General features: G+C 43.9%; 1 pseudogene; it reads left to right on the forward strand.

Annotated features, from left to right (window-relative positions):
• The window catches only part of LOC141055963 (uncharacterized), a 231,667-nt pseudogene that overhangs the window by 101,351 nt on the left and 104,959 nt on the right, over nucleotides 1–25,357 (forward strand).

A 25,357-nucleotide genomic window follows, 5' to 3' on the forward strand; every position in this document is an offset into this window, starting at 1 on the left:
TACCATTTTGTTTCCAGAAACTTGGGTCCTGTAAATTCTGGAGATGCAAAAATTCAGGATTATCCCATATCCGAATCTCCCCAACCTGATCAGTAAACTTTAAAGTATGTTTACTTTCCTGCCAAACTTGCATTGCTAAATTGTGCGCAATAAGGGTGCATATAAGGGTGTGACCGCCCTGTTTCTGAGTTGGAAAATCCATCCTGTCTGGCCTACACTATTACTGGTGGTTCAGTCCCTCTGTCCTTGTTCACATTTACGTCACTTGACAAGTGGAAAGGTTTTAAATACAAGAGTTAGGACTGTCCCACAAGGGTTGCCGTGACGTGGCGGGATGGCTTCTACAATATTTTGATCAAAATTATGTTAACTAAATACCCTTATTATTACTATTATTACTACCTTCATGCAATTTTTGCAATATATTTTTTTTTTTTTACTTTTTTATTCCAGGATATTTGTTTTGTGTTTTGTTTTTGGTTTTCTTTAAATTGTGCGCAAGTAGCAGGCCCCTGAGGTGGTCTGTATGAACCCTCCAATATTGCCCATGGCGTATACCCCCCAGAAAATAAATGAGATGAGCCTCTGCGTTATTAAGTCTATCATGGATTAACCAGTGTTTTAAGTATTGTAGTTGGCTAGCTAGATAATACACCGCATCTCCACCCTGGCTTTTGGGCCTCTGTAGGGAACCAATGCTTACTTTAGGTCTAGATGAGCCCCATATAAACACTGCCATCAAGCTATGCATTTTCTTACATCAATTAAAGTCCCTAAGGATTTCTTTATGTTCCAACATATATAAACACTTTGGGAGGATTATCATTTTAATTCAATTCTGCCCGCTATAGATAGGGGGAGTCGAGACCATATCTCAAACTTTTTTCTCATCATATCCTCCAGGGGGTATGTATTGTCCCCAAGGTCTTTAACCAAAATCTGATTAATTATGATGCCCAAATACTTAAATGTTTGTACCACTTGTAAATCAAACAACACGGGTACTGTTATATTATTCACTATCAACATAATTACCGATTTACTCCAATTAATTTTAACATCCGACAATTCTCCAAAGCAATTAATAAGGTCAATTGCTCTAGGAAGGGACTGTCCAATCCTATCCAAGAAGAGCACCAGGTCATCAGCATATAGTCCTACCTTATCCCCCCTAAAGTTTATGTCAATTCCCTCCACCAAATGATCTTGTCTAATTTTAAGTGAAATTGGTTCAATCGCCAGTGCAAAGAGCATTGGGGATAGTGGGCAGCCCTGTCTGGTTCCTCTGCTCAGATCAAAATACTCCGATAGCATGCCATTTACCAGTATATTAGCTCTCGGCATGCGATAAAGCAATTCAATCTATCTGCAAAATTTATCGGAGAAACGAAATTTCAGAAGCACACGTTGCAAAAATTTCCACTCTAATGAATCAAAGGCCTTTGCAGTATCCAAAGAGGGTATTACCCAAGGTGTTTTATATTTATGGCCTATCTGTGTCAGAACCTGCACTCTTCTAATATTAGAGGAGGTTGATCTTCCTGGCATAAAGCCAATTTGGTCCTCATGTGTAATGCTCAATATTACTGCTTTCAGGTCTATTAGCAATAAGTTTCATAAGAATTTTATAATCAGTATTGAGCAAGGATATGGGACGATAAGAACCGCACTCCTCAGCAGGCTTGACAGGCTTTGGAATCACCACAATAGTGGCATCATAAAAGGATTGGGGGAGCGAGTGTCTTGCAAGTGCCTCGGAAAGGGTTTGCAACAGAACTGGACCTAACTAGTCCAAATATCTTTTATATAGCTATATGGGCATACCATCAGGTCCGGGAGTTTTCCCATTAGAGAGGGGCATGGTTACTTCCCGGGTTTCCTCCAAAGTGATATCCCCATCCAAGAATACCTGGTCCTCATAAGAAAGTTTAGGAAATTCAGTCTGGCCTAGATACTCATCAATTTCTTTTATAGTATGGTTCAATTAAGAATTATACAACTCTCTAAAGTGCTCTTCAAATCTGTTTGCAATTTGGTCAAACTTGAGAAATGGGGTTCCCTCCCTTGTGTTAATGGACAGAATGGATGGGGACATTTGATTTTGTTGGACTATGTATGCCAAAAATTTACTTGATTGGTTCCCAAGTTCAAAATAAGTTTGTTTAGTGAAGAAGAGTTTTCTGTGGGCTTTTTCCTGTAAACATAACAGATATTCGCTCCACTTCCCAAGCCATTTATGCAAAGAATTTTCAGAGGGGTTATTAACATAATCGGCTTCCAATGATTTACATTCCTCAGCAAGCCTTTGCTCCCCAGTACATGACTCCCTTTTAATATACGAAATTGTGGATTTAAAACATCCCCTCAAATATGCCTTAAGTGTATCCCACAACACGAACCTATCAGGGAAATCAACATGGTCTGTTATAAAGACATCTAGCTGATCTATTATTCTATCTTGCTCCCCTATAAGAGATAGCCAAAATGGATGTATACGGAATCTCTTAGGTCTACCAGGGCCATCTAGATGAAGGCACATCACCAATGGAGAATGATCTGATACTGCCCCAGTAAGGTACTCAATTTCACGTAGATACGATAATATAGCACTATTTCCAAATGCATGGTCAATTCTGGATAAACAGCGAACGGCCGACATGTAGCAGGAGAATTCTTTCTTAAAAGGATGCTGTTGTCTCCACAAATCAACCCAGCCCATCTCCGCTATAAAAGCACCCAACACAGTAGTATCCTGGCTGCTAGGCCTAGGGTTTGCAGTACTCATTCTATCCAAATAAAGATTAAAAATCTCCCAGGCATAATATCTTAGCATCAGGATATTGTGATACGAAAATCACAGCCTGACGGAATACATCCATTTTGGCCAGTGGGGGGGTTGTAGATATTATGCAGTACATAAGAATCTATCTTCCGAGTCTCTCTTAACCACTTGGATTGACCATCTCAAGGACCTGTGTACTATAATGACCACTCCCCTGGAATAGGACGTATGGGTAGCATGCTTCTGCCATTGTATCCAAGGTTAATTCGTCCTGGATACAGTTTCTGGTGTCAAATGAGTCTCCTGAAGGCATATTATCTGCGCTCGCATTTTATGTATCTGAGAGAACCCCCTAATGTTCCACGAAAGGAGTTTAAGTGATGCCATGTAGAAAACTTTTACACAGATTATTATTCACTTTTGGAGCGTTCAGCTCCATCACATACAAACCATCTATGCGTAATAAATTATAGGTGCAATGCTGGGTATTATCTGAGATTCCAATTACACTAAGAATTATTGCCCAATAGTGGCCACAAAAACAAAACAAGAGATGCCCATAAACTTCTCCAAGCTGAAGCATACGCATAAGTAAACTCGTCATATTTTCCTCCATTTATCTGAACCACCAATAACAAGTGTACTGGATTTAATGCATACCCGTAAAGTAGCTCCCTCAACCCTCCCCCTCTCTCCCCCCAAGGAAAAGCATTACCACAATTGTTGGTCCGATCACTCAATTTTTGCTAAACCCATAGGGTAACCAAGTTTCCTGACCAGGAAATATGGCGCTAACGCCCGCAGAGATGGGCGCCCCACCACTCACCCATTTGGAGTTCTCAATAGTTTCCATTAACTTCCCCAAGGAGCAGGAGCTCAGGTGTATCCATACGCAGGTCACACATCCTATCATTCCAAAACATGTCACGACAGTCCCATAGGATAAAACATTCAGAAGGGGGGGAGATGTGACAATATCAACCAATATATTGACATTTTAGCAAAGCTATATGGGAGCAAGCAGTATTAGAAATATACTAATTGACCATTTCAATAACCTAACTCTGGCACGTACACAAGTATTAAATACAAGTATTGCGAAAGGTTTAGAACAAAGAGTATAAAGGTCCAGTCAATAATCACCATCAGAAGTGTAAAGTTCGGCGCACACCGTACAATAGGCTTTACAACATTGACATGTATTATCATCACTACTTCTGGCATCTTTCTCTCCTCTGCCTCCGCCGAGTTCTGAAAGACAGTTACCCTCTCACCATCCACTACTCTCAGTCTAGCTGGATACGCCATCGAGTAAATCACATTAGAATTCTTCAGACGTCTCTTAACCGAAGCAAAGGAGGCTCTTCGTTTCTGTAAATCCGCGGAAAAGTCTGGTAACAACATCACAGTGGCATTTTCATATTTAATTATTTGGGCTTTTCTTGCCAATTGCAGAATATAATCTCTGTCCTTCCAGTTGAGGAATCTGGCGAGTAGAGGTCTAGGAGGAGCTCCGGGAGGATTCGGTTGCCCAGGTACCCGATTTGCTCATTCCACTGCAAACGCAGCAGAGACAGTGGCCTTCGGGAATAGATTGTGCATCCATTTTTCCACGAAGCCACTAGGATTGTTTCCTTCTGCTCTTTCTGGCAATCCTGTTATATGGATGTTGTTTCTCTACAGTCTATTCTCCAAATCATCATGTTTCTGGATACACATTTCCAACTTTTGTTCTATTACTCTGATACGCTCTGGCAAAGGTGCTGTTTGATCCTTCAGATTCGAGATTCTATCCTGCGCCTATCGGACTTTCTCAAATTAGACATGTCATTCTGGAGGAGACCCAAGTCAGTCTTTACCTCTTCGATTTTCCCAGTCAGGGAGGCTGTGCTGCTCTGAATGGCGACCAGCAGTTGTGCGGAGACCTGTTTCAGAGTAGGTTCTGGATCCATATCCTCTGGCTCCTGTAACAGTGATATCTCTTTTTGATTTGATTTATTTAAGGATTTTTTAGTTGTTGAGTTACTCCCCCGGCGTAGGTTTTCAATTTGTCAACTGCAGATTGTGATGTATGAGGACTCATAATGCATCTCCAAGATATGAGAGCAAGTATTGTTACTTGTTATATAGTATGCCATCACACAATAATTTGGTAGTCCGGAAATTAATTTCAAACGGGCTACATTCATTTCTCTATTCAATTTCACTGCTATATACTTATGTGCAACCAGCACAATACATAAAAAGAACACAAAATGGCAGCAGAGAGCTGTAACCTGCAAATCACTAGATCTTCACACACTGGCCAGCAGTTTCATCTTGCATTAGAAAATCACTGCAAACAACAGAAGAGGAAGGGGAGAGGATGTTGATCTTCCGTAGCCTGCAGACTCAGAATCCCCACTGCAGACAGGCATGCCAATCTCTCCAGCCATTCCAGAACCCAAGGCCTGCGCCTCCACCGGACTCCTCCAACTTCACCACCTCCCCCACATATTGAGGGGCTCCCAAGATGACCGCCGTCCCTCAGCTCCGTTCCCTCCACCGGCGCTCCACAACTCCAAGGGATCTGGACCCCAGTGCTCAGCCTCCAGATGCTCCCCTTAGCCTCTCCACTTTCTTCAACTCACCGAGAAGCCGATCAGCAGCTGAGTCTGCCGGCTTCCAGCGCGCCGCTGCCACACCTCTGCAGGCGCTCCGCACCTCGGGGCAAATGCGAACGAACTTCTCCCGCCGGATCTTCGGTGTGTCCTTCTACCACTCCAAGCCTCCAAAGCTCCATTTATTGGGCAGGGGTCCGGTATTTGTGCAGTTACCAGCAGGAGACCAGCGGCATGCGTCCTCTCTCCTCAGCGTCTTGGCCATGCCCCGACATTGTATGATTTTTAAATTATTAAATTTCATATTATTGCATGAAATAAGTATTTGATACAATAGAAAAACAGAACTTTTTTTATCTTATCAAAAAGAAATGGAAGAAACCAGTTAAGAAGGTTTCAGTCCATAATGCTCTAATGAGGAATTACCCGTTTGAGGAAAATCTTTGTGAAGTATGGGAAAAGTCTAAGAAAATTGATGTTGCCATTGGTAGAGTTTCCAAATATGTGGCCCTTCCCTATTGAGGATTTAGGATCTCTGAAAAGATCCTTTAGCTAGGAAGGCTGACATATTCCTTAGGGGAGTAAGTATGCAAAGCTTAAGCCTGTTCCATTATGCCAAGTAGAGCAGCGATCTGTTTGACTAGGTCCCTCATTAAATGGCTTCCAGAGCTGGATTCAAAGATAAGAAATAAATGTCCCAGAGACCAGGATTAGGAGCTTTACCTACTATTCAAAAAGCAGCTGACTTCCTGGAGGATATATCGGTTGATATTGTTAAATTTGCCGATTGATTCTTTCAAACTCAAGATGCAGAGCCCTCTGGCTTAAAAATTGGTCAGACTGGTCAGATTTCCAATCAAAAATTATATTATGCTTCATTCCTTGTCAGGGTGACTATTTATTTGTACTGTCTTAGACATGATCTTGGAGAAAGCAGCAGATAAGAAAAGGAATTTCCCCTTCCCTTTCATGGACATAGAAGTTTTTTTGGGTTCATCGATTAAAGGAAGAGGTCAGAGAGAGAACAATGGAAGAGGTGGATGCTCCTGGGGAAGAGACAGAGGACAAATAGGGGATACCTATTTAATAAGTCCATCACCTACACTCCCTGACAGAAGTTATGTCGCTTATTATTATTATTATACATTTTTATAGCGCCATTTATTCCATGGCGCTTTACATGTGAAAAGGGGCAAATATAGACAAGTACAATAAACATGAGCAATACAAGACACACACAAGTACAGAAGGAGAGAGGACCCTGCCCGCAAAGGCTCACAGTCTACAGGAGATAGGCGAGGATACACTAGGAGAGGGTAGAGCTGGTCGTGCGGCGGTTAAGTAGACTGAGCATCACTGCAGGCTGTAGGCTTGTCAGAAGATGTGGGTCTTCAGGTTCTTTTTGAAGGTTTCTATTGTAGGCGAGAGTCTGATGTGTTGGGGTAGAAAGTTCCAGAGTATGGGGGAAGCACGGGAGAAGTCTTGTATGCGGTTGTGTGAAGAAGAGATAAGAGGGGAATAGAGAAGGAGATCTTGAGAGGATCGAAGGTTGCGTGTGGTGTTGTGAACTATCTCGATTTGACTTTCGAGTCAGGGCGCCCACTGGTGGTTACTGCAGGTAGTGAAGCTGGCCAAAGTCTGCCACGACAAGAGTTGGAAATCAGGGATCACTGATTGGAGTATTTAAGTGAGCAGGCTTCCTCCTGTTCCCTGCTGGTGATTAGTTTTCTTCCTGTGCATTCTGAGGTCTGATGTCTGCTGCCTGATCCTGCATTTTTCAGTTAAGTTGTTCACTTGCTAATCCTTTGCATCTGATCTGGTTTTTCCTCTTTCTGCTTGTTGTGAGGGTTCAGCGTGCTCACTGCTGGGGGCAGGGCTGGACCCCGCTCCATATGTTACAGCTTGTGTCAGTTTGTTCAGTCCCCTGTTATATTAGTCTCTTTTGCTTTGCTGCCAGTTCATACCAGAATGCTGATATAGTGGGGGAGAGGTCGATAAACCTCAGTGTTTTTTGTACATCAGACATGTTGGATTTTTAGGGTTTTTGCGTGATTGCAGACAGTGTCTTTCCTTTCCTATCCTAACTAGTCAGTTCGGGCTCCATCATTTGCTCAGTCTATTTTCTGCCTGCGTTTGTGTCTCTTCTTGTCTCACCGACAATATACGTTTGGGGGCTAGCTATTCCTTTGGGGGTCTACTCCGGGGCAGTTTAGATTTCACCTTTCTTGCTTTAGGCTTAGGTAGCTCTCCGGCTGTGCCGAGGCGTCTAGGGCATCGTAGGTACGCCCCACGGCTACTGCTAGTTGTGTTGTTAGGATTAGGGGTCTGCAGTCCGCTAAGTTACCAACCTTTCTGTTTCCTGGTGGCCTAGCCTATTCCTGCCATCCTCCTCAGTGACCAGTTCATAACAGTGTAGGTAAGTACCGGGAGACCATGTCACAGATGTATGGAGGAGACAGGTTGTGGATGGCTTTGTATGTCATAGTTAGAGTTTTGAACTGGAGCCTCTGGACGATAGGAAGCCAATGAAGGGCTTGGCAGAGAGGAGAGGCTGGGGAATAACGGGGAGACGGGTGGATTAGTCGGGCCACAAAGTGCAGTATGGATTGGAGTGGTGCCAGAGTGCTAGAGGGGAGACCAGAGAGTAGGAGGTTGCAGTTGTTGAGGCGGGAGATGATAAGGGCATGCACTAGTGTTTTTGTGGTTTCATGGTTAAGGAATGCACGGATCCGGGAAATATTCTTGAGTTTGAGACGGCAGGAGGAGGTAAGGGTTTGGATATGTGTCTTAAAAGAGAGGACAGAGTCAAGGATCACCCCGAGGCACCAAGCATGCGGGACTGAGGAAAGTGAGCAGCCATTCACATTGATGGATAGGTCTGGTGGAGGGGTAGAGTGAGATGGGGGAAAGATTATGAATTATGTTTTGTCCATGTTCAGTTCAGCTTATCCATGTTATGTAAATAAAAGCTTATAACCTGACATTAAATTCATCCATTGGTTGCATAAATTATTCTTTTGAAAGCTGAAACCCTCCGAAATGTGGGTTAGGTTAAGAAAATAAATTGCCATCAATGCAGAAGTATTTATCATTTAATGGACACAGAATGGTCAGATTTTGGCAAGACAAAAGTTTTGTCGCCTGGTCATATAATGCACCCAATCCTAGTTTACATCCTCAACTGTGCTCAGTAAATGATCGGTTAATTAGTGGGTGTTTATAAAAAGAAACCCAGCACCCCAGACCTTCACTTGAGCTGCAACTTGAGCTCTGACAACATGCCAAAAATCCACCCTGCGACCAAAGCCTGGATTATCAAGAGGCTGAAGACCAGATCCACTGCAGAGGTGGCTGGAACCTTTAATGTGTCTCAACATCAAGTACAAAGAATTAAAAAAAGATTCAAAGAGACTGGAGATGTGTTTGATAAGCCCAAGTCCGGCAGACCCCGCAAGACAACTGCTCAGGAGGAACGTTTGTTGGTTAGAGAATCCAAAACAAGCCCCTCTTCCACTGCAGCAGAGCTCCAACAGGCCTGGCCACCTTAAGTCCCTGTGTCAACTAGAACAGTTTTTAGGATTCTGTCTCAAAATGGCCTCCATGGTCGAGTCAGTGCCCAGAAGCCAGCACTAAACAAAAGGCAAATAAAAAACTGTGTGGCATTTGCAAAGTCCGACAGCCTGCTAAACAGATGGACGCTGGAAAAGTGGCAGAATGTGGATTTCTCTGATGAATCTTCAGTAGAATTGCACCAGAGCCGCCGCAAATAATGCAGGAGACCTACTGGATCCAAAATACACCCAGAAAACAGTTACATTTGGTGGTGGAAAGATCGTGGTCTGGGGTCATATTCAGTATGGGGGTGAAACATTTGCAAGGTGGAAGGCAATATCAATAGCCTAAAATATCAAGAAGTATTAGCTACCTCTTATATTCCAAATCATAAAAGGGGTCAAATTCTGCAGCACATCCGTCTCTACAACAAAGTTCCTCCAGGCAAAAAAGATCAAGGTGCTCAAGGACTGGCCAGCCCAGTCACCAGACATGAACATTATTGAGCATGTTTGGGGTAGGATGAAAGAGGAAACTTGGAAGACAAAACCAAAGAATCTAGATGAACTCTGGGAGGCATGTAAGACTGCATTCTTTGCTATTCCTGATGACTTCATTAATAAATTGCATGAGTCATTGTTGAACCGCATGGATGCAGTCCTTCAAGCTCATGGAAGTCACACAAAATATTAAATATGACTCTAATAGCACCACAACTTCATTTACCAATGTTATGCAATGTATATTTGTATTTTAAGTTAATTATTTGTTTGAATATCACATTACTTTCTGTGGCCAACAAAACTTTTGTCTTGCCAAAATCTGACCATTCTGTGTCCATTAAATGATCAATATTTCTGCATTGATGGCAATTTATTTTCTTAACCTAAACCACATTTCGGAGAGTTTCAGCTTTCAAAAGAATAATTTATACAACCAATGGATGAATTTAACGTCAGGTTATAAGCTTTTATTTACATAACATGGATAAGCGACATTACTTCTGTCACGGAGTGTATAAAGAGGGACTCAAACAGCCATGAAGCCTTGTTTCAGCTGGGACAAAGGTTGAAACTTTTCCATCATCAGTGGGCCACACTGCAAACTACTCAGTCGGTGGTGAATACTCTTTTCAGAGGCCTCAAGCTAAGGTTTTCTTCTTATCTCCCGCAACGAATAATGAAGACTCAGGTAGGAATAAGGAGCCAGATATAAACAGTAGAATACAGAATATGATGGTTAAAACAGTACATTTTTATTAATGAACCAACTGGCCATTTAAAAATGTTAAAAAGACAAACATATACAACAGATGAGTACATGTGCTCTTAATCTTGCCCTGAAGCACAATACATGCACATAACAAAAAAATATGAAAGTGTACTGCTTAGAGGGAAAAATATTCAGAATTGAGAGTCCTCAGTGGTTGATACCTTTTAATGGCTAACTGAAAAGATGGTAACAAATTGCAAGCTTTCGAGACTACTCAGGTCTCTTCATCAGGCATTGACTAATACAAAATTTGAAGAGTCATTTATGCACGACAAGGCACAGAAATAATGCAATAGATGAGACAAGTGACATGAAGCAGAACTATCATTATGGGAGAGGGATAAACATAAATATTGGACCATATTCATTTGTAATGTATATGTTCCAACCCCATGGATAGAGACAAACACCTTGGTCGCCTCAAAAAGACCTTTTTGAATCAGGGCTACCATCCAAGAACAATTGAAAACCAAATTACAAGAGCCACAAGAATGTCAAGGAATCACCTGCTACATTACAAAGCTAAAGAAGAAAATAACTGGATGCCTCTAGTGGTCACCTACAACCCAAATCTGGTAGCTGCACGGAAATTACAACCTTTACTACAAAAAGATGCCCGATTACAATCCATTTTTCCAGACCCCCCACTGCTGTGCTTTAGGCAGCCCCCAAATCTAAGAAGCATCATTGTCAGAAGCTCCCTGTCCTCTCCAACAGCTGCAGGAACCTTTCCTTGCAACCATAAAAAAATGTAAAACCTGTCCATTTATAATGACCACGGAAAAGATAAAGATCCCCAACTCACATCAGGACTACAAGATCCCAGGTACTTTCAGCTACATCACATCTAATGTGGTGTACTTAATTATTTGTACTAAATGTCCAACTGGGGTCTGTATGTGGGGGAGACCGGGCAAAAGCTTAGAACAAGGATGAATGCTCATCGTCACACAATAAGAGAAAAAAGAATGGATCTACCTGTGGAAAAACATTTTTGTATGCCTGGTCACAACACCATTGATATGAAATTACTGGCATTGAAAAGTAACTTCACATCTTAGAGAGAGAGAAGAGTCTGGGAGTACAAGCTCATGATGACCTTTGACACTCTCAATGCTGGAATGAATGTGTCGCATGGATTTATGTATTTTTTGCATCAATTAAGGAATTTGCTCCTAAGACCTTGTGGGGGCATCACAACACATTAGGAGACCCCAATCAGAGGACAATAAAACATCCATATTCCTTATCTATGAACTGGTCCAATATTTATGTTTCTCCCTCTCCCATAATGATAATTCTGCTTCACGTCACTTGTCTTATCTATTGCATTTTTTCTGTGCTGTGTTGTGCATAAATATGTGATTCTTCAGATTTTGTATTAGTCAATGCCTGATGAAGAGACCTGAGTAGTCTCGAAAGCTTGCAATTTGTTACCATCTTTTCAGTTACTCATTAAAAGATATCAACCATTGAGGACTCTCAATTCTGAATATTTTTCTATCTACTGGCTAACATGTTACAAAGATATACATCTTTCATGCTTAGAGAGAAGCATTTAGCCAGTCTAAATAATTATTTAACTGACCAATGAGCCATCGACAAATTGGAATACTTCTTGAAAACCCCAGCAGCATGTATAGTAAAGTGTCTTATACCAAAATGGTCCAATAAACATGCTAATGGGAATAAAACATCTTACCCCAATGTAGGACTCAGACTGTGATTAGATTAGAAGAAGCAGCAGATGCGGTTGATGGGGTGGCTGATGGTTGTTGAGGTCCGCTGGTCTGCATTTTATCTCAGTGGGATTGCCAGAGTAACTAGTGAGGAGCGAGTATGCTCATTACTCGAGTTTTAGGGGCATGCTTGGGTCTTCTCCGAGTATTTTGGGCTGCCCTGAGATTTAGTTTCCGTCGCCGCAGCTGCATGATTTGCAACTGCTAGACAGCCTGAATATATGTGGGAATTTCCTAACAAACAGGCAATCCCCACATGTATTCAGGCTGTCTAGCAGCCGCAAATCATGCAGCTGCAGCAACACAAACTAAATCTCCGAGCACACCAAAAATACTCGAAGAACACCCGAGCATGCTCAGAAAACTTGAGTAACAAGCATACTCGCTCATCACTAAGAGTAACGCATGTTGAATGTGCATGTGAAGGTTCATGCATGTAGTAGTCAAATTATTGCACTTTTTCCCTCTACTCAGTTTTTTTATGCAAAGTTGGCAGATAACGAGTAGGCTTTTCCTTTGCGATGTCAAGGCCCAGGCTAGGCAACCCTTGCCAACACTGTGAACTGCAGACCTGCAAACGCTGCTGGTCACAGCTGCAGCTGTGACGTGTTGCAGTGCTCGTTGTGGTTGAATCACTCCATGTTTGCTCCATAAGGCACAACAGAACCTCCTTGTTTTCCTCCTCCTTCACCACCTCAGATGACCTACTCAGCTGGGTGCTTCTGGGTTCACGCCAAGTGGGATCTACAACCTCATCATCATCCTCTGTGTTATCCCATTCCTCTCCCTGAGTCACCCTCCTCCTCTTCATGCCCAGACCGCACAGTACAGTTTGCGTGAGCCTCAGATATCTGAGTCTCATCAGGATCACCTCTCCCCCCATGGGTTAATGTCTGGTGATGAGGGTCAGGATGCTGCTTGGACCCTACTTCGTCCTGCCCCGGTTCCAAGCTAAAAGAAATAATTTGGGCATCGGTGCAGACGATTTCCTCCTCTTGACTCTGTGAATCTTTGGAGTACATTTCTGATGCCCATGGAATAGAATGTGTGAACAGTAGTGTTGAGCATTCCGATACTGCAAATATCGGGTATCGGCCGATATTCGCTGTATCGGAATTCCGATACTGAGTACCGATATTTTTACAATATCGAATACCGGAATCGGAAGTTCCCATAATGCAATGAGCCAGTTGTGTTAGCCATGTTAACTAATGGCATGGCTGTGATTGGCTGCTGAAATGATGTCATCATGATGCGTGGTCTGTGCGGGCCTGCCGAGGGTCTGTGCGGGCCTGCTGGGGGTCTGTACGGGCCTGCTGAGGGTCTGTGCGGGCCTGCCGGGGGTCTGTACGGGCCTGCCGGGGGTCTGTGCGGGATGACGGGGGTCTGTGCGGGCCTGCCGGGGGTCTGTGCGGGCCTGCTGGGGGTCTGTGCGGGCTGCCGGGGGTCTGTGCGGGCCTGCCGGGGGTCTGTGCGTGCCTGCCGGGGGTCTATGCGGGCCTGCCGGGGGTCTGTGCGGCCGCCGGGTGTCTGTGCGGGCCTGCCGGGGGTTGTGTGTGCAGGCATCGTCCGATGGGACTACAAGTCCCATCGGGCGATGACTGCTACAATGACAGTGATTGATACATTAGCCAATGATGGGACAGTAGTAGTCCCATCATCCGGCTAATGTGCTGAATGTAAAAAAAAACAAAAAACATACTACATACATACTACATATATACAACATTCATACATACATACTACATACATACTTCATATATACTACATTCATACAACATGCATACATACTACATATATACTACATTCATACAGCATACATACATACTACATACTACATATATACTACATTCATACAGCATACATACATACATACTACATACACCATACATACTGCATACAATACATTCATACAATACATACATATAGACATACAGTACATATAACATAAAGTACATACTCACCATCACTTGTCACTTTGATCCCTGAAGCCAGTGTCATCTCACGGTAAAAAATATTAAAATAACAAACAACCGATAAACTCCCTGATCCGCAGAAATCCACGAGTGTCCCATGACGATCTCCTGCAGTGCATCACTGAGAGGTTACTATAGTTCACTGGTCTCACTTTATGGCAAAAGCTGCGTGGGAACTTTCTCACACAGCAATGCCAAAAGTGAGACTAGGGACTATTTCTTTTACAGTGGCGGAGGAATACAGTGCGGAAGGATACCTACCTCCCGTCATTGTATTCCTGGGGCCCCTAGAGAGCGGTCGCATCAGCTGATGCTGCTGTTCTCCACGGGAGATCGTCGTGGGACACTCGTGGATTTCTGCGGATCAGGGAGTTTATCGGTTGTTTGTTATTTTAATATTTTTTACAGATGACATTAGCTTCGGGGATCAAAGTGACAAATGATGGTGAGTATGTACACTATGTTAAATGTACTGTATGTCTATATGTATGAATGTATGAATGTATTGTACGTAGTATGTATGTAGTATGTTGTATGTCTGTAGCATGTTTTATGTATGTTCTATGTATGTAGTATGTATGTAGTATGTACTGTATGTATGTATGAATGTAGTATATATGTAGTATGCATGTAGTATGTATGTATGTTGTATGAATGTAGTATATATGAAGTATGTATGTTGTATGAATGTAGAATATATGAAGTATGTATGTAGTACGTAGTATGTATGTATGTTGTATGAATGTTGTATATGTGTAGTATGTACAGTATGTAGTATGTATGTTTCTTTTTTTTTTTGCATTCAACACATTAGCCGGATGATGGGAGTACTACTGTCCCATCATTGGCTAATGTGTCAATCACTGTCATTGTAGCAGGCATAGCCCGATGGGACTTGTACACCTTGTACACATGCAGTTCCGCTCCGTACACCTCGTACACACGGCTCCGCTCCATACACCTCGTACTCACGGCTCTGCTCCGTACACATCGTACACACGCGGCTATGCTCTGTACACCTTGTACACACGTGGCTCCACTCCGTACACCTTGCACAAAGGCAGCGCCGCTCCGTACACCTCATACACACGGCTCCGCTCCGTACACATCGTACACACGCGGCTCCGCTCTGTACACCTCGTACACACACGGCTCCACTCTGTACACCTTGTACACAGAAGACTCCGCTCCGTACACCTTGTACACATGGAGCTCTGCTCCGTACACCTCGTAAACACACGGCTCTGCTCCGTACACCTCTTACACACGCGGCTCCGCTCTGTACACCTCGTACACACGGGGATCCGCACCTTACACCTTGTACACATGCGGCTCTGCTTTGTACACACACGGCTCAACTCCGTACACCTCATACACATGCGGCTCCACTCCGTGCACCTCGCACACACAGCTCCGCTCCGTACACCTCGTACACACGCGGCTCCACTCTGTACACCTTGTACACAGAAGACTCCGCTCCGTACACCTTGTACACATGGAGCTCTGCTCCGTACACCTCGTACACACACGGCTCTGCTCCGTACACCTCTTACACACGCGGCTCCTCTCTGTACACCTCGTACACACGGGGCTCCGCACCTTACACCTTGTACACATGCGGCTCTGCTCCGTACACCTCGTACACACACGGCTCCACTCCGTACACCTCGTACACACACGGCTCTGCTCTGTACACCCTGTACACACACGGCTCCGCTCCTTACACCTCGTACACACACGGCTCTGCTCCGTACACCCCGTACACACATGGCTCTGCTCCGTACACCTCGTACACACATGGCTCCGCTCCGTACACCTCGTACACACACGGCTCTGCTCCGTACACCTCGTACACACACTCTGCTCCGCTCCGTACACCTCGTACACACACGGCTCTGCTGCGTACACCTCGTACACATGCGGCTCTGCTCCGTACACCTCGTACACACGCGGCTCTGCTCCGTACACCTCGTACACACACGGCTCTGCTCCGTACACCTCGTACACACACGGCCCCGCTCCGTACACCTCGTACACACGCGGCTCCGCTTCGTACACCTCGTACACACGCGGCTCCGCTCCGTACACCTCATACACACGCGGCTCCGCTCCGTACACCCCGCACACACGCGGCTCTGCTCCGTACACCTCGTACACACACGGCTCTGCTCCGTACACCTCGTACACACACGGCTCTGCTCCGTACACCTCGTACACACACGGCTCTGCTACATCCCCCTGTAAACCCCTCCTGACCCCACACAGAAACTTCCCCTCATCCAGCACCATGACAACCAGCACAGCAGCGTCCTGCATACACTGAGGCCCCTGATCATGTGACCCCTGACTCCTCCCCTCCTGTGACCTCATCCCAGGTCCTGTGCGCACAGAGCAGCCATATATGTGGAGTGCGGCTCTGCGGGTGGAGGTAGGTGCTGGGGATTCCTCATTATTGGGACTTGTCATCCATGTTATTAACCCCTTCAGCACTGAAGAGACTCTTTTGGCGTCTCTGTGTGGTGTGAACAGTGACATAACAGCTTAGCTGGTTCCCGGCGCCTCATTACAGCCATTCAGACAATTGCAGGATGAGAGGACAAAAGCCCAAAGAAGTTCTCACAAAATGCAATTATTTCTCTCCTAGTTTCGCTCCATCACAATAATGTAGATATAATTGATGAGACTTCCAGGAATTTGCAGTAATATGTGGCAGATACTTGCTGGATTTACGGTGCCCCCTTCTTGGTTCCAACACACACTATAATGTTCCCACAGACGGCCGGTGGGGATGGAGTCAGTGACGGACTCTGGCCAAATATGTTTCTAGAGCCGTAGTAGAAGATGAAGATGTCGTCCTCATCATGAAGTAGTTATTTCTCCTGTCCCATGTAATTATTATTATTTATATAGCGCCATTAATTCCATGGTGCTGTAAATGAGAAGGGGGGTTACATACAAAGTTATAGACATCGTTAACAGTAAACAAATTTACGATGACAGACTGGTACAGAGGGGAGAGGACCCTGTCCTTGCGGACTTACATTCTACGGGTAATGAATATCTCCTGCAGTATTGCTAATGCCGATTCCAGTGTCGGTAAATGAGACGAGAATTAGCATTATAATAATAATAATACATTTTATTTCTATAGCGCCGACATATTCCGCAGCACTTTACATTTCAGAGGGGATTTGTACAGACAATAGACATTACAGCATAATAATCACATAGATTATAACAAATACCAAGAGGAGTGAGGGCCCTGCTCGCAAGCTTACAGTCTATGAGGGAAAAAGGGGAGACACAAAAGGTGGGTGGTAACAGTTGCCCTGATTGTATGGACCAGCCATAATGTTAAGTGTATAACAGTACAGACACAGAGGGCTGATGGATGCATAAAGCATGTGGGAACATGATGTGGGGAACCTGGTTATGGTAAAACTTTTGGCTGTGCCACACAGGGATAGATTAGGTTAATGTGTTGAGGCGATAGGCCAGTCTGAATAAATGCGTTTTCAGGGCACGCTTAAAATTGTGGGGATTGGGGACTAATCGTATTGACCTGGGAAGTGCATTCCAAAGAATTGGCGCAGCACGTGTAAAGTCTTGGAGACGGGAGTGGGAGGTTCTGATTATTGAGGATGCTAACCTCAGGTCATCAGCAGAACGGAGGGCGCGGGTAGGGTGGTATACTGAAACAAGGGAGGAGATGTAGGGTGGTGCTGAGCCATGGAGGGCTTTGTGGGTGAGGGTAATAAGTTTATACTGAATTCTGGAATAGATGGGTATCTTTTACCCTACTGTATCTCTTACAGTCTACTCTAAAGAAACAAAAAGACCTTTCTGATGAAGGTCCATTGTTGGACCGAAAACGTTCATATGATATGAGTCTGTTTTTGTCTGGATGCACAATAAAGAAAAAATTGCTTCTCCGATTTTGAGTGCCAAGTATTTTTGTATATGGTACAAGATAGAGGCATCGGTACAGTGATTGGCGAGGAATATGATCCTGGCTGCAGCATTCAAGACAGATTGGAGGGAGGAAAGTTTGGTAAGAGGGAGACCTATTAGAAGAGAGTTACAATAGTCCAGACGAGAATGGATAAGAGAAACAGTAAGAGTTTTTGCAGAGTCAAAAGTAAGAAAAGGTCGAATTCTAGAAATGTTTTTGAGATGCAGATGACAAGAGCGAGCCAGTGATCGGATGTGGGTGGCAAAGGAAAGCTCGGAGTCAAGTATGACCCCAAGACAGCGGGCATGTTGCTGGGGAGTAATAGTGGAGCCACACACGGAAATGGCAATGTCGGGTATAGGTACATTAGTAGCGGGAGGAAACACAAGGTGTTCAGTCTTTGACAGGTTCAGTTTCAGATATAGTGAGGACATGATGTTAGACACAGCGTTTAGACAATCGCTGGTGTTTTCTAAAAAGGCAGGTGTCATGTCAGGAGAAGAAGCGTATAATTGGGTGTCATCAGCATGGAGATGGTACTGGAAACCAAATCTACTGATTGTTTGACCAATAGGGGCAGTGTACAAAGAGAAGAGGAGGGGGCCTAGGACTGATCCTTGAGGAACCCCAACAGTAAGGGGAAGATGAGAGGAGGAGGAACCAGCAAAAGATACAGCAAAGGAGCAGTCAGAGAGATAGGAGGAGAACCAGGAGAGAACGGTGTCCTTGAGGCCAATGGAATGGAGCATAGTGAGGAGGAGCTGATGATCCACAGTGTCGAATGCTGCAGAGAGATCCAAGAGAATTAGCATGGAGTAATGACCATTTGATTTAGCTGTTAGTAGATCATTAGAGACTTTAGTGAGGGCAGTTTCAGTAGAGTGTAAAGAGCGGAAACCGGATTGGAGAGGGTCAAGAAGAGAGTTATTAGAGAGATAGCGGATAAGACGGGAGTGGACCAGGCGTGCCAGGAGTTTAGAGATGAAGGGAAGATTCGAGACAGGTCTATAGTTAGCGGCACAGTTTTGGTCGAGGGATGGTTTTTTAAGTAGTGGATGTATGATGGCAAGCTTAAATGAGGAGGAAAAGATACCAGAAGAGAGAGAGGTTAAATATTTTAGTTAGGTTAGTGGTGACAGCAGGGGAAAGGGGCTGGAGGAGATGTGACGGAAATGGGTCACTGATGCAAGTGGTTGGGCGAGAAGATGCAAGGAGCCTGCTTACTTCTTCTGTGACTGGTTCAAAATAAGAGAGTGAGCTAGATGCAGTGGGGGAGGGAGGACAGTGCATGGTATGAGGGGATTGGGAGATAATTTCCTGTCGGATCTGGTCAATTTTTTCTTTGAAGTAATTGGCCAGATCGTCAGCTCGAAGCTCCGTGGTTGGGGCCTGCACTCTTGGGTTGAGTAGAGAATGACAAGTGTCAAAGAGACGTTTAGGGTTATTGGACAGTGAGGTGATGAGGGTGTTGAAATAGGTTTGTTTTGAGAGGTGAAGGGCAGTATTGTATGTTCTAAGCATAAACTTATAATGGATGAAATCTTCGTGTAAATTGGATTTTCTCCACAGACGTTCTGCGCACCTGGAGCACCGCTGCAGGAAATGTGTTTGCAGGGTGTGCCAGGGTTGTCGCCGTTTTTGTTGTGGTGTTCTATGTATAAGAGCATTATGGAAGATGAGTCTATGAGAAGCGTATGTGTCATGTTTTCACCACTCACTGTGACCTATGGATGCTGTGAGTGACTGCCCAGTTGACCAACCTGAGGCTGGGGAGTGTTGGGCTGCCAGCATTTTGATTGACAGCTCTCCTGCTCCATCTGGTCTAGACTGCGTGCTTTCCTCCTGGTGTTTCCCATTCTTGTTAATTTGCTAGCTATGAGCAGACCATTGTAGTCTGTAGTTTTGCTCAATGATGTGTGCTCTTTGCTCTTTCTGATATACAGTACAATGATCAAAAAAATAAAGGGAACACTTTAACAACAGAATATAACTCCAAGTAGATCATTTTGCAGGGCTCTGTCAGTGCTCCTCCTGTTCCTTCTTGCACAAAGGCTGAGGTAGCGGTTCTTAGGCTGGGTTGTTGCCCTCCTACGGCCCCCTCCACTTCTCCTGGTGGACTGGCCTGTCTCCTGGTACCGCCTCCAGCCTCTGGACACTACGCTGACAGACACAGCAAACCTTCTTGCCACAGCTCGCATTGATGTGCCATCCTGGACGAGCTGCAGTACCTGAGCCACTTGTGTGGGTTGTAGAGTCCGTCTCATGCTACCACGAGTGTGAAAGCACAACCAACATTCAAAAGTGACCAAAACAGCCAGAAAGCATTGGTACTGAGATGTGGTCTGTGGTCCCCCCACCTGCAGAACCACTCCTCCTTGTCTTGATAATTGACAATAATTTCCATCTGTTGTCTCTTCCATGTGCACAGCAGCATGTGAAATTAATTGTCAATCAGTGTTGCTTCCTAAGTGGACAGTTTGATAACAGAAGTTTGATTTACTTGGAGTTATATTCAGTGGTTTAAGTGTTCCCTTTATTTTTTTGAGCAGTGTACTAATCTTGTTGACGTTACTTGGGTTTCTCGTGACTATTCGTAGGGGTTATCCCTTTTGCTCTTCACGCTCTTTGACATCAAGTACCTTACCTCGGACTAGACATCTGGCTATCTGTTTCTCTTATCCCTATATCTTGACATTCCCTCAGGGCATTTGACCTCAAACTGATATTTGGACACGTCTTTGTGTTGTCCCTCTGTACTGCGAGCCTTCCTTGCGTCTGACCTCAGATCTCATGACTACCCTGTCTCACGGCTTGTCCGTGGATAGTGACTCTGCCTCAGAGTATTCAGCTGCAAACTCCAAGGAAGGAACTTATTGTGTGAATGTCCTAAAATATATCATAGAATCATAGAATCGTAAAGTTGGAAGGGACCTCCTGGGCCATCTGGTCCAACCCCCTGCTCAAAGCAGGATTCGCTAAATCATCCCAGTCAGATGTCTGTCCAGCCTCTGTTTGAAGACTTCCATTGAAGGTGAACTCACCACTTCTCGTGGCAGCCTGTTCCACTCATTGATCACTCTAACTGTCAAAAAGTTTTTTCTAATATCTAATCTGTGTCTCCTCCCATTCAGTTTCATCCCATTGCTTCTAGTCTTTCCTTGTGCAAATGAGAATAAAGTTGATCCTTCTACAATGTGACAGCCCTTTAGATATTTGTAGACAGCTATTAAGTCTCCTCTCAGTCTTCTCTTTTGCAAACTAAACAATCCCAAATCCTGCAACCTTTCCTCATAAGACAGGGTTTGCAGACTGGTCACCATTCTGGTCGCTCTTTTCTGAACTTGCTCCAGTTTGTTGATGTCTTTTTTAAAATGTGGTACCCAAAACTGGACACAATATTCCAGATGAGGTCTGACCAAAGAGGAGTAGAGGGAAATAATGACTTCACGTGATCTAGACTGTATGCTTCTGTTAATACATCCTAGAATTGCATTTGCCTTTTTTGCTGCTGCATCACACTGTTGACTCATATTCAGTCTGTGATCTATTAGTATACCCAAGTCTTTTTCACATGTGCTGTCACTTAGCCCTATTCCTCCCATTCTGTATATGCTTTTTTCATTTTTATTGCCCAGATGTAGTACTTTGCATTTCTCCCTGTTAAAAACCATTCTGTTAGTTACTGCCCACTTCTCCAGTTTATTTAAATCTTTTTGAATCCTCCCTCTCTCTTCTCTAGTATTAGCTATCCCTCCTAGCTTTGTGTCATCAGCAAATATAATCAGTTTACCCTCAATTCCTTCATCTAAATCGTTGATAAAGATGTTGAACAATACAGGGCCCAGGACAGAGCCCTGTGGTACCCCACTTGAGACATTCTTCCAACTGGATGTGCAGCCATTTACGACCACTCTTTGGGTCCGATCACTAAGCCAGTTATGAATCCACCTAACAGTTGCCTTGTCCATTCCATACTTAGTCATTTTTAATTTAATATGTTTTATTAGCAGATGTCAGGGAAAAAACTGAATGTTGTAAATTAATAAAAATACCATTACTGCTTGGGTCCCCGCCAGTCTCTGTATTTCCTGGTTAGTCCTAACGAAAGTGAGATTCCTACAGCCAATCAGTTGTCGAATCAGTGAGTAACATAGCCAGCGATTGTGAGCATGGAGGAGATGTTTTAGTCAGCAATTCAACTTATGTTCCAGTCTTTACAAGACTAGAGAATACAACATCTACACATTCTATCTCCTCATATGTTTCCCCTTATTATCTCCAGTACCTGTGTTATTGAATTCTTTATGATGTTCCATAAGATCATCGTGTTCCTATTCAGGTGCCTACAATATCAGATCCTGTTAGTGAAGATCTTCTATATTAAGATAATTTTTCTCAATTACCCTTTAAAGATGGATATGGACAGAGACAAGATGGCGGAGAGGATATTACACCTCACCCTAGAGATCCTCTTCCGGCTTACTGGAGAGGTGAGAGATTCTGATGATGTCACATTACATCATTCTTATGTATGGGAATAACATACAGAACTGGAGAGGTGAGGACTCTGGAAATGTCTGTAGTGAGATTTATTAATGTGTCTCTCCATAACCAGGATTACACAGTAGTGAAGAAGACCTGTAGTGAGCGCTGTCAGGACCCTGTGTCTGAGGGATGGGGAAGACCCCTGAGCCCAATAAAGGGGCCTACACCTCACCCCCTGGTACATGAGAACATCAATGACCAGAAGATCCTAGAAATCACCTACAAGATGATTGAGCTGCTGACTGGAGAGGTGACACCGCTGGGAATGCTGGGACATTACACAGTAATGAAGGGATGGGGGGTGACGGTATCATTGTATCTGTCAGGTTCCCATAAGGTGTCAGGATGTCGCCATCTATTTCTCCATGGAGGAGTGGGAGTATTTAAAAGAACACAAAGATGTGTCCAAGGACGTCATGATGGAGGTTCCCCATCCCCTCACATCACCAGGTAATTGACAGGACTAAATACACACAGCCTAGAATTATCTGTATGTAAAGAATGAATTCAGTCCCTGTATGTGTTTCCTCCAGATCTATCCAGTAAGAGGACAACACCAGAGAGATGTCCCCGTCCTCTTCTTCCACAGGACTGTAAACAAGAAGATCCGAATGTTCCTCAGGATGATCAGGTAGATGGAGAGAAGGTGTCATGAGATCTCCCCTATGATGTGTAGACGGCTGTGAAGGTCTTGTGCTCAGTCTTGTTTTATCCACCAGTATTATATGTTTTATACTTGTGTAATGAGAACGGTGGAGATGGCAGGATTAGAGCTGATCATAGATGTGACTTCTCCATCTTTCTGTGACTTTTACAAAATTTGTTTCAGGGTGAAGATCTGACCCATATTAATACTACAGAGACATATGTGAGGGGTGATGTGTGGTGTAAAGAGGAGATTCCTACATATGACTACCCGGGTGAGTAGTGACCACTAAATGCAGAGAAGTCACAGGTTCTTCTCAATCACCATCTGTGGCTGCTTTATCAGTGGTGTAGTCCGGCCGTATCACAATCGTGTGATCACCATTTTGTCGCTGAAGCATAACATTCTCCTCCATCCGAAAATGTTCAAATTATTATGTGAAATTGTAAAAGCCTTTTTCTGTAGAACTTATAACTTAGAACATCCACCTACCCCCTCGGACTAGGAGACGCTGACTCTTACCTGTCCAGATCTGTAAACTACAAAGCCAAATGACAGTGTACGTAGAATGTGCTGACAAATTAGGAAATCACTTGAAGAAAAACATTATGATGGTCCTGTAAGAGAAAGCGGAGGGTAATGACGCTGTTGGCTTCCTAGTTCCCTGATATCTTATTGGATGAATCTTCCTTCTCTCCCTTCTGTGCTGCTGAATGTGCTCATATGGTCCCTACAAGACCAGGTCCAGTCTTTCTGGCCAAACTTTGCTTTTATGATCGACAACATTGAATGTGCAGTGAGGCCGAGTGTGAATTTCTATACAATAACAACAGAGTTTCCCTTTATCCTGACTTTTCAATCTCTTTTTAAAATCAACTACTGTAACTTCAAACGGGATTGTGATAAACTACATAAAAACATTACACCTGTGCCTTGATATATCTCTAGTAGTGCAAACTGTAGGAAAACAAAGAAGCGCAAATTTTATCCCACGTTATACAATGTGCAATTTTGATCAAAAACTGCTTACCTGGTGGTGTAGAGTCAAGGCTTATATGTCAGCTGCCGCAGATCCACAGGTCGGCCAGCGACCTAATAGGAGCTATCATCAAGGTAGATTGTGGACTATATCCACGCTGCCAGACAATTTAGGATGCAAACAAGGTTAAAAGATAATGGTGGTTTATTCATATATGACTTAGAAACGCGTTGAATAAACCACCATTATCTTTTAACCTTGTTTGCATCCTAAATTGTCTGGCAGCGCGGATATAGTCCACAATCTTCCTTGATGATGTGATACATCTCTAAGCTGTGCATGTGTCATTCCTTGGCATTTGATCCGGCTTTCCTGTGCTCTTCTATCGGCGTCTGTCTGCTGAGCCACAGCAAGTTCTGTCACTTTCCGGTTGCTGATCACCTTTTGCCTTTTTCCAATAATTTCGGACAGCAGATTGTTTTTTCATTTGTTATCTAGCCTGTCCTATCACATTGCTGTTGCTACTATTTAAACCTTCCCTCTGCTGGTCTTCTCTGCTGGTGATAGTCTTTAGTGGATTCTGTTTGGAGTTCTAGTCCTACTTATGAGTATCTAGGCCAACAAGATAAGTATACTACTGTTTTTTTTTTTTCTATTCTACACTCTACCCCGATTCCTTTCAGGGATCCAGTTCTGAGTTGTCTTCTCTAGCTTTTCCATGAGGGTTTATCCAGGTCGTACTGCTAGGGTGTGCAATACTGGATATTTGGTCTGTACAGGAACCGAATGGGGTTTGTGTAGTTTTTTCATAGTTACATCCTTTATTTTAATGTTATCTTTATGCACACATGATAGTAATCACAAGCCCATCCCATTTTTTTGTGTGCTAAGACTTTTTTTGTGGATCCCAAGGACAACATCTGCAAGGAGTTTGTATGTTCTCACCGTGTTTGCGTGGGTTTCCTCCAGGTACTCCGGTTTCCTCCTACATTCCAAACACATACTGATAGGGAATGTAGATTGTCAGCCCCATCGGGGACAGTGCCAATAATGTCTGTAAAGCACTGTGGAATTAATGGCGCTATATAAATGAGTAAAATAAATAAACTAAATCCCTTGGCAACGCAGCTACAGTCCCTATACTTTGAGGTAGCGGCTGTCAAACAACAGCAGCAAATGACTCTCTCCACTATTGCTGGTGGTTCGGCCCTTAGAAAGTTTCTTCTGAAGCCAAGGTTAAAATTGCCAGATTGCTTTGACAGAGAACAAAGTAAAGGGCCTTTTACACATAGCGATATCGCTAAAGCGTCACCG

Source organism: Dendrobates tinctorius, unplaced genomic scaffold (assembly GCF_039654945.1).
Source record: "Dendrobates tinctorius isolate UK_male_01 unplaced genomic scaffold, ASM3965494v1 ptg000192l, whole genome shotgun sequence".
Classification (NCBI taxonomy): domain Eukaryota; kingdom Metazoa; phylum Chordata; class Amphibia; order Anura; family Dendrobatidae; genus Dendrobates; species Dendrobates tinctorius.